This window comes from Plectropomus leopardus, chromosome 18, assembly GCF_008729295.1.
Source record: "Plectropomus leopardus isolate mb chromosome 18, YSFRI_Pleo_2.0, whole genome shotgun sequence".
Lineage (NCBI taxonomy): Eukaryota > Metazoa > Chordata > Actinopteri > Perciformes > Serranidae > Plectropomus > Plectropomus leopardus.
In genome coordinates this window covers 17,427,326-17,437,173 of record NC_056480.1, presented here as the reverse complement: position 1 = coordinate 17,437,173, position 9,848 = coordinate 17,427,326, and positions in this window count along the sequence as shown.

Here is a 9,848-nt window from a genome sequence, read left to right as displayed (position 1 = left end):
AACAGATGAGCTGTTGAGCAGTGGGAGCAATAAACAATTTTTAAGACAACATGCCCAAGCAAGACACTGCAGCTGGCCCACAAAACACAAGTTTGCAAATCTAGACATATTAAGCGCTTCCACCCATTCTCTTGTCTGTCAAACTGATATCTAATCCCTGCATTCGTTTCCATTTGTAAATTAAAGAGGTGGCCAATCTGAGCATTTTGGGGAAATTACTTGGAGTGTGTGAGTGAAGGTCGGCCTGCGATTTTGACCCCAGTCTGACATGATGGATCTACCTCTCTACTTCTGCTGGCTCAACACATGAGAGATCTGATTTCCATTAGTAAAGAGGACATAGCCTCCCTTCTATTGCTTTCCTCACGCACCCACACACACACCTACTGTGACTCTATCTCTTACGGATACACACACACATACATTGTTTTATTGCCTCCTTAGCAAGCAACAATTCTGCGTCCAAGACTGGTCAGCACTTCCTTTAACTTCCTTTGCCGAGTTTACACAAAAAGTGTTGAAGTGACCTGCATCTTAACACACACACACACACACACACACACACACACACACACACACACACACACACACACTCACACACTCACACACTCACACACACAGATCAGCATGTGTGTGCTTGTGCAATATGAATTATTGAGTGTGTTATTTGAGGGACAGCTGGCTCTCGAACACATTAACTCCCTCAGCCGGAGAGCCAGTCGTAAGTCTACAGTGGCGGGAGCGAGTGACTAAACGGAAAGAAGGGGGAAAAAATGAGAGAATGGTAATGCAATTTCACACTGACTTCAGCATCAGCAGGCAATGATATAATAAAGTGTTTATATAAGCTCTCAAGTCAATTAACATGAGGAATAAAATAAATTAATCTTTTCACCAGGAAGAGAACATTAAGTTATTTTTATTAGACTGAATACAATTACAGTCTGCAAACAGGCGTCTGAGTGGCATTTGAAGTTTATAATAGAGTCACGAGTGAATTGATTGTTCTGGCTCGAGCTCTTGCATCATGTATTGCATAATGTTTTGTTTCTATCATGGCAAGAAAGCTGCACAATTGACTCAAATCCTTAAATTATGTGAATACACACTGATTCCTAATCATAGATATTTGAATTTTTATTGTTTATTATAATCTAAGCCAATGAAATGTATTTTCAGGACGACATGAGGAAAGAGAGAAGAACCCTGCTTGTAATTTCACATGCATGACTATCATCCCTCTAAGCCTCACAGACGGTGGTCCCGCTGTGGTGTGCCCCTCCCAATAGTTGCACACCTGCGGCGTGTGTGTGTGTGTGTGTGTGTGTGTGTGTGTGTCTATGTGCATGTGCTGTGTGTGTGATGCCTCCCACCCATGTTGGTAAATTTGGGTTCCTTCCTTCCAGCACCACTGGGTGAAAGCAGGGTGCTGCCTTTGGGTCCCCACTTTCCTCTCCACAGGTGTTTCTACCCTGCCCTCAGATATGTTTTTTTGTTTTGTGTGTGAGTGTGTGTGTGTGTATGTGTTTACACGTGTACTGTAAGGACAAAGTTGTTGTCACAGTCACATTGTGGAGACTTCTCTTTCTGTTTGTCTTCCTAAATCATTAAATTTTAGGCTAAAGATCTGGATTAAAAGCTGCATTTACACTGCCTGTTCAAAGCGGGAATATAAATTATGTCCCCTTGCCGTTTTGTTTATAACGACCAATAATGGAAAAGGGGGATAGAGTCGTCTCGCCTCTGAGCTGGGACCAAAGGTAGCAACAGTGCCAAAACTAGGTAAAATGTAAAGCCTGAAAGACATGACCTTGGGTTGGACGTTTGACCTTTTGATCACATATTATGTTGGTGACCACATTGTGGGATATTTAAAAAACAGCTGTTAGCAATTAGTGGCTTTTCAAAGAAGAACAGCAGTTATAAATATCTGCAAAATGGGAAAATAATGAGATTCAGGGGCTCTCTACCCTCCGTGTAAAGAAGGGGCTTCGTTGTGACCCTACAGCGTGATCTCTATGGGATGATACATAAAGTTAGGGTACGGTTAGTTTAATGTTAGGGTACTCGGTTACTACCTCACCCGAGATTGAATGACCTCAGCTGTTTTTTGAGTTACGTGATTGTTGACATGTATTTAAGATGGCGACTCATTAGAAAACGTATAAGTCTGAGGAAGAGTGTCTGGCTCAAAACTTCACTTATTTCGCAGAATGACGTCCTTTAAGGGGAGCTCCCGGTGTGCGGACCTCTATCTTTTCACAGGGTAGTCGCGTTAGGCAAGTCATGGTAAGGGTATCAATGAAATGAATAAGGCAATTTAATCTCATCCGAATGGGATGAAAACATGACTGTGGGTGTGTGTACAGGGGCTCTACTTATTTGACCTTACAAAACAGTCTCTCATTACCTTTCACTGTCACACTCTTTTCCTTCAAGTAAAGCCCACCTTGGATCCAAGACATCTCCATGGTAACAAGGACCAATGGAAGAATGGCAAAGTAGAGTTGGCATGAAAATAGACTGAATATCAATGTCTATTTACAAGAACTTCCTGTTATAAATCTCTGTTTCACGTACAGAAAACTGAACAGCGCTAACATAAATGCTGTCTCAAATGACACGTTTTTTGCCACTGAAAGAAAAGACCCACCTAATAAAAAATCAGTTTAGGCGTAAGCTATATTTAAATTTATTTATATTTTCAGCATTTTAGCTTGACGCCAGACAGCCGTCTCTGAAAGGACACGAAAGCTGTTTTCTCAAAGCCATCAGACTGTGTTGAAGAAAAAAAAACAACTTATTTCCGAGTTGCTGGTCTACCACTGCCTCAATTGGTTAACGTGTAAGGTAAAGCAGTGCAAATATTCCATATAAAGAATACACTTATAGCTAGAAATATATTGATTTTTCAGTTGGCAGAAATATTTTGCTGTGGAAGCTATCCACATCAACACACTGCTTAGATTCTGTGCCTTTAGATTTGGTTTATCAAACATGTGAGCAAAGCCACACAGTATATAAAAGAGGCACAGCTGAAATGTCAGATAGGTCTGACCACGGTTTTTACCTCTGTACCTCAAAACATTACTGCTGAAAATGACAACGGAGAGAAGTTTCACATATCAAAACAATTGTCTACAATTGTCTACCCGGTTGTGTTGGCATAACGTCAGTGATTCGGTCTACAGAGAACAAAGAGAAAGTTTGGGAACGAATATCAAACATCATGTTCATAGTTGTGTTTATACAGTTATCAAAAGCACTCAGGCCTTTGAATTATGCTTCTCAGATATAGCAGAGTAGCTCATTACACCATCCAACGTTCAAAATGTCTGCAATCATCCTTTAACTTTCACAGCAGCGGCATGCACTGTATAAGCTAGTGCGCTGTTTTGTGGGGCTTAAATGAGCCATGTGGTGACTAGGAGGTAAATGTCATCAGTTTTCAGCCGGAAACCTTCACCACAAGAATGTGACCACGGGATACTGAGTAAATCAATATGGAAGCCAAGGGAGGAGGCTGAAGGAGGGGGGTAAAGATAAAGAGAGAGCGATGTTACCGCAGGTGAAAAACTAAATGACAGCAGCAAAAGGAGGACAAGAAGGAGAGAAGGAGGAAGACGAGGCAGATGGAAGAAGTGAGAGTTAATCTGTGACATTATCACTTTGTGTGTGTGTGTGTGTGTGTGTGTGTGTGTGTGTGAAATTTATTGAGTTAAGATATGATAAACATATTTACAGCCTGGTACCAAAAAAAAAAAAAAAACGTGTCGATCTCAATAGCTAATTTCCACATTTGCGTCATTTGTACAGTGGTGAATTTTTATACAACTCACCCATTTACATTCTACTAAAAAGTTACACATAATTAAAGATGCGGCTGCTTTGAGAGACAGGCTAGCTACTGATAGTGTCAAGTCAAGGCTTCAAAACGTGTTCTACAAACCAGTGGTTGACGTTACAGTAGGTAGGGCCATTGTTACAATTCCAACACAAAGGAGATGGAAAAATCCAAATCATAAAAAAAGAAAAAGAAAAAACAAATTCATATAAATAAATGTAAAATTCATGGCTAGATACCTTTATGTTAAAATTGGGAATATTTTTTTAAAATCTTTTCTGTGATTTGGGTGAGGTGACCCTTTACAATGTCGTTTCTCATAAACTCTTTTCTTGCACACACACATACAAAGTGATGACATTTCTCAATCCTGAATAGAAAGCCATTTAACCTGACTCACAGAGAGGAGCGGACACAAAAGCAACAGCACAAAGAGAGAGGGAAAGAGTGGGGGGACTCTTAATATTGTAGAGAGTAAAAGACATTAAAGAGCATAAAAACTTGAAAACCAAATATAGAGTAATTGTAGGTATTGAGGATGAACAATAGATGCATAAACTCCATCAGATTATCCGGATTCTATAGATTATTATAGCTTGTTTTAGCACTCCTGTGTCTTCACCATCTTTTCTTTGTTACTGAAAGTAAACAAACAGATGAATCAAAGCTTTGTCAAAAAATGATTAAAAACCGAATTGGGTTTTATGTGAAAATGCAGTCAATTCTCTGCACTGTGTGGGTTTTCCACTAATTATAAAAACCTTCATCTGCTATGAAGGCGTCTCAGGAGACGTGTGCGTGTGTGTGTGTGTGCATGCATGCATGTGTTTGTGTGTGTATTAAAGACAGAAGGGAGGGCAGAGTGGGAGCAAGTGAGAGAGAAATTACATCTGTTTTGGGTCAGCGAAAAAACACTTTATAGTCTTACTTAAAGAGGCAGTAATGAAGCTGCCAGCAGGCAATCCACTCAAGCAGTTCTCTCTCTCTCTCTCTCTCTCACACACACACACACAAAATTTTCACATATAGTATGCAAACATATCATCCCATCAACCCTGCAAAGCATTAACTGCAGATCACATCTTATTCATCCTGCACACACACACCCATACACACACCTGTGCACTATCCCAGCTCTTATCTCCTCCCCTGCAAAGCATTAAATGCGTCCGAGATCATCAGCGATCACCCAGATAGCTACATGATAACAATATCAATTATCACAGCATCATGTTGAATCAGCACACATTCCCTCAGTCGACACAGAGTGAATGCAAATGAAGATGCAGATCAGCGGTTTCAAAGTGCCGGTGGGTCTTATCTGAATCTACAGTAGCAGTGCGATGTTGGTCTGTGGGGCAACGCTGCCACTCAGTGGTTTGCTTAGGAGCTGCACACACAGACACACTTACGTGAGCGCACGCACACACACACACACACACACACACACACACACACACACACACACACACACACACACACACACACACACACAAGTGGGCAAGGTGATATCTCAGAGGAGTTAAGAGTACAGAAAAGTGATGTTTTTCTTAAGAGCATGTTCAAGGTTGTGTTTCTGCATTCAGAAAGCCGATTTAGGTGTTTAGACCTGCAAAGATCTGTGAAAAATCTCTCTGCTCAGTTGGCCACAAAAGAAACATTTATGAAACTCTGCAAATTTAAGTTGTTATATTTTTACAATCAAACTGTGAGGTATCAAATACATTCTCCATTAATATATTTTTGACTCATTCACTGTATTTTGTGGATGATGTCACCCTTAATCTAAAGATTTTATTGGCCTTGACTGTGAGACACATGGACAAAGCCCTATAGGACATTTATCAACTTTGAGCAGGCTGTAATACTTGTACACCTGGCTGTGATCTGCAACAACAGACCTCTTTATGGGTAGAAATTATCACAGGATTGACCCTCAAACGTGCGCCCTGCTTGGATAATGGGACCAAAGTCTACAAACAGCTTGATAAGTTAATTTCTCACTGGATTCGAATTTTGAAGTAATTGCAGATTCTTGTCTGAGATCTAGGCTTTGTGGTTACAAGCAAATCTGACTTTTTGTTCTCATGTGACACAGATCTGATTTTATTCAGAGTCCTGCAGAAACAAAAATCTAGTGTATTTCAATTAGATCTGGGCCACTTTTATATGCGTACTAAATCTGATACATAACTGATCACTGACCACACGACCACTGTGAGATTATTGGAATTCACATGCGACTTTCCCAAACATCCACAGTTTTATCTCATCATTATTACAGAAGGCTGCCAAGGTTGTACCACTCTTGCAGTACGCTGCCCCACTTGCTAGCCCGGTGCACACCAGCCCCAACTGCGAGCAGCTTGCCTATATGCCACGACAGTGTTTTGGTAAGGCACTAAAATAAATATTGTACCTAGATATCCCACAGTTTGAAAGAATGGGTCCTTCATGAAGCCCTCCACATCAAGGCTAATTTTTGTGCGCAGGATTTTGTCATCGCACCTTCCCACTGAGTCCATTTCTGAGATGAAGCTTGCATTGTTATGCCATTAATTTTTGTTTTTCAAACATGTTATTGGTTGCATGTGAGGCATTTAAGGGCAGAGGTATATTCATACTGATGTCAGATTTGGGTCACTGCATGAATGTGAACAGTCTTGGCAGACAGATCGGATCTGGGGAAATAATCTGAATTGAGCATTAAGCCCTGTAATGTGGATGTAGCCTTAGTGGCAGCAAGAATGTGGCATCCTCTGAACCTATTTCAAGCCATTAATCCTTTGAAATGATCTGGAAAGTTTAACCACTGGATGTCAGCAAAAATAAGACATTCAGCTGGTGTTATTTGAGTAGTTGTTTACTTTAAACCACTCACTTTTTCTCACATTTTCTTTGAATATAGGTAAGCAAGAATCTGCTTTGTAATATTGCCAAATGTATTATGTGATTTCCTCTATAATTCAGGACCATAACAAGATAAAGAGGACAGCCAGGTCATCTATAGACCCACAGATGTGTGTCAATTCTTTTCCTTTCAGCCAAATTTTAAGTAAAATGTTGAACTAAATGTGCTTTCATGCACCAATATAGAAACATGATTCCCAGAAAATGTAATCATATTTCCAAGTGAGTACTATTTCAGTTTAAATGTGACTCCAAAATTAAACTGTCTTTCGCGCCCTTGCAAAAAAAAAACCAAAACACCGGGGCAATTCTCGAAAAACCTGACAAGTGAGGGCATACTGAGGACACACTGTAAGCACTTTGCAGGTGGAGCAGGGCAGTAGAGCTCTTCAGAGGCCCTGAGTGTCACTGAGGGACACGGACACTCCACCTAAAAGCCTGTCAATTACTCTTTTCATGTCAACACAGCCTATTTTTGATGAATGAGTACAGCGGGAAGGATAACTTCACCTTCAACTGATCCATCTAGAATGAGAGGGTGCTTTTCATCCAGGATATAGTCAGAGAACAAAAGAGCTGAGCCACTGCAGCCTACAGCTGTTAACCACAGTGGAGGAGGTCACATTGTGGGAACTATGTTCGAAGTTTAATTTGAATTGCCTAAAGTAATAGAAGTGCGTGCTGCAAGAGGTGAGCACGTTCTCACCCTGAAAGAGGATAGAAGCACTACCCCTCACAAAATGAATAATACAGTAACAACATGAGGGAGAAGTGCAGAAGAAACTATAAAGGGATTCAAAGAGAATAACACGCTGTCTCCTTTCTGTGTTTGAACTAGATGGATACTAACTGAATAAAGTAAGTCTTGTTTAGTCAGTATCTGTAGGTGAGTGTCTTTTATCTGGCATGTTTTGAGCCCAAATAAACTTCACTGACAACTGCTGTTCTGAGCATACTTTCAAAATCTTCAAAGACTCGAAAAATATTCTGTTTCTTGCACAACAAAAAAGAATATTTCTAACCAGTGATCACCAGTTTTCCTAATCCAAAAAGATGGTAGCCAGAAATTCACAAAAACACACACCAAACAAACAATAAAACATGAGTGACCAGACATTCACCCAGGAAATGCACTACTGATATCAGTTTGCAGGTTAACTAATTGGTTGGTCAGCTGATATATATTCAGCAGCTTAACTTAACTGCAAGAGTCATTTCTGTCAGTTTAGATGCTGGTGTTCTCACTCTTCAAGCACTACTGCAAACTTAACTCACTTAATGTTGCATCTACAGTATTAGTTTTTCTGGTATGACCTGTTAAGCTTTATGTGCTCTGTGATGTTGTCCCTTTTCTCTCCTGCAGCTCTGCCCATGTGTGCTGTATGGCCTAACAAGGTGCACATGAGAAGGAGCTGCTTAAAAGCTCAGAGGAGAGAGGCTTCTGTTTTGGGGACTGCTGTTCTTGTTTTACGATGGAGGTTTAGGGCAATGTTTAAAAAAACTTAAAGTTAGATTTCAAGAATAAAAGTCAGACTATTACTAGGATAAACTTGTAATTTTGAGAATAAAGTCATAATATTATGAGAAAAAAAGTCATAATATTACAAGAATCAACTTTTCAACCAGTTTTACAAGAAAATAAGTCTTCATTTTTTTGAGAATCAAGTCGTAACATAACTAGAATAAAAAGTTGTAATTTTACAAGAAAAAAATTGTAATTTTACAAGAAAACAATCTGAATTTAACGAGATTAAGTTGTATTTTTATGAGAAAGGGGATATTATATTACAGAAATAAACATATAGCCAGCAAACTATAAAAGAGAGGAGAACAGGTTACCTGTTGACTATATGTGGCACGGCATGACCTCAGGGACAGTGGTTGCCAAGAAGGCTGTTTGTGCTCTTGCCTGTTTTATAATTTGCTGGCAATAAGTTTATTTCTGTAAAAATGTAACTTTATTTTCATAAAATTGCGACTTTATTTTGGTAATATTACAAATTTATTCTGGTAAATTCCCACTTTTTTCTTGTAAAACTACTACTTGTCGTAATTTTATAACATTTTTCTCATAATATTATGACTTTATTCTTGAAGTCTCTCTCTCTCTATATATATATATATATATTTATATTTATATTTATATGTATATATATTTCTTCAATGTAACCCTTAAACTCTGTCTTACTTGCTGCCTCTTTGACTGAGATTTTAATAGTCTTGTTTGCATGTTTAAGCAATATCAAATGACAGGAAGTGCTGTGGTACTGTATACCATCACGGCTGTGATTCACAGGCTGTAATGCCGAAGATGATGACAGCCACACAGTGCAACAGCACGATCTCGACTGTGATATTGCTTTTATACAACAGTTCCACAAGCATCATTTATTAGTTTACAGTAATACGCGACAACAGATTAACAATTTTTTTGTTCATCTAATGATTTTTTTTAGCTCCACCGACACACATAGTCCTGCAACCTGAAAGTTAGTGCACTAGAAAAATCTCTTAAAGGGCTCTGCTGGAAGTGATAGCTGTTGCCTAGCAACACAGAACTTTTTCTAACTAGCTACTTTGTGTTAGTTAGGTTTATATGCTATGCCCAGGGCAGCTTCTTAGTATCACAATTATCTGTGGGTTTTCCACTGAAATAGGTTGTGTCTCTCTGGAGTTGTCCAGGCCACTAGTAAAAATCCTTACCGGCTCATGACCGCAGTGTCCGCCGCCTCCCGCACACACACTGAGAGCCACCTTAAGCTGCCTCACCCAGCTGAGGAAACTTTGGCTCCTGACGCCAGTGAAGGGAGAGGGCAGGTTAGAGTCCCTGAGACTGTCAGACATCAATGTCCCGGCTTTTAAAAGGGCCCTCGTCTCCACGCCACATCTTTGTAACATAGTTGTGCATAGTCTTGACGTGCTGTATTGGGTTAGCCAGCTAGCTATACTGAGGCAGCTAAGCTAAAAACAACAGCTCAGGTAATGGCTCCACAACTCCACAGAAAAGTCCTCATGGCGGCTTGTTGAAGAACACCGCTGCCACCAATGTAACCGAGCGTCCTCGGTTCGCCTAACTGGATAACTAATAAAACAA